The sequence below is a fragment of the Sinocyclocheilus grahami genome, unplaced genomic scaffold (genome assembly GCF_001515645.1).
Source record: "Sinocyclocheilus grahami isolate Dianchi unplaced genomic scaffold, SAMN03320097.WGS_v1.1 scaffold1990.1, whole genome shotgun sequence".
Taxonomy (NCBI): domain Eukaryota; kingdom Metazoa; phylum Chordata; class Actinopteri; order Cypriniformes; family Cyprinidae; genus Sinocyclocheilus; species Sinocyclocheilus grahami.
Window position 1 is genome coordinate 74,331 of NW_015507169.1, and position 651 is coordinate 74,981.

The window sequence follows — 651 nt, forward strand, 5'->3', positions numbered from 1 at the left end:
GTTCCATAAATAAATAAAATAAGATATTAAGCATTAATTATCTAATAATTAAATAATTATTATATTATTATAATTATAATTATTTATATTATTATTATAATAATTAATTAGCTTGATGAATAAAGTGTAAAAAATAATAATAAAAATAAAAGCATTTATTCAAAATAGAAATCTTTTGCAACAATATACATTACATTTCAAAAGTTTGGAGTCAGTATTTTTTTTTTTTAATGTTAATAATGCTTTTATTCAGAAAGGATGTGTTAAATTGTGGTAAAGACAAAAAAAGATTAAAAGATAAAAAATATTTATATTTTAAATGAATGCTGTTCTTTTTAACTTTATTCACCGAACGATTCTGAAAAAGTATTCATAAATAAATGAAATAAAATAATAAGCAGCACAACAGTTTCCAGCACTGATAATAAATCAGCATATTATACTGATTTCTGAAGATCATGTGACACTGAAGACTGGAGTAATGATGCTGAAAATACAGCTGCGCATCACAGGAATACATTACAGTTTAGAGTATATTAAAATAGAAAAACTTTATTTTAAATGGTAATAATATTTTACAACATTACTGCTTTTTCTGTATTTTTAGTCAAATAAATGCAGCCTTGATGAACAGAAGAGACTTCTTTAAAA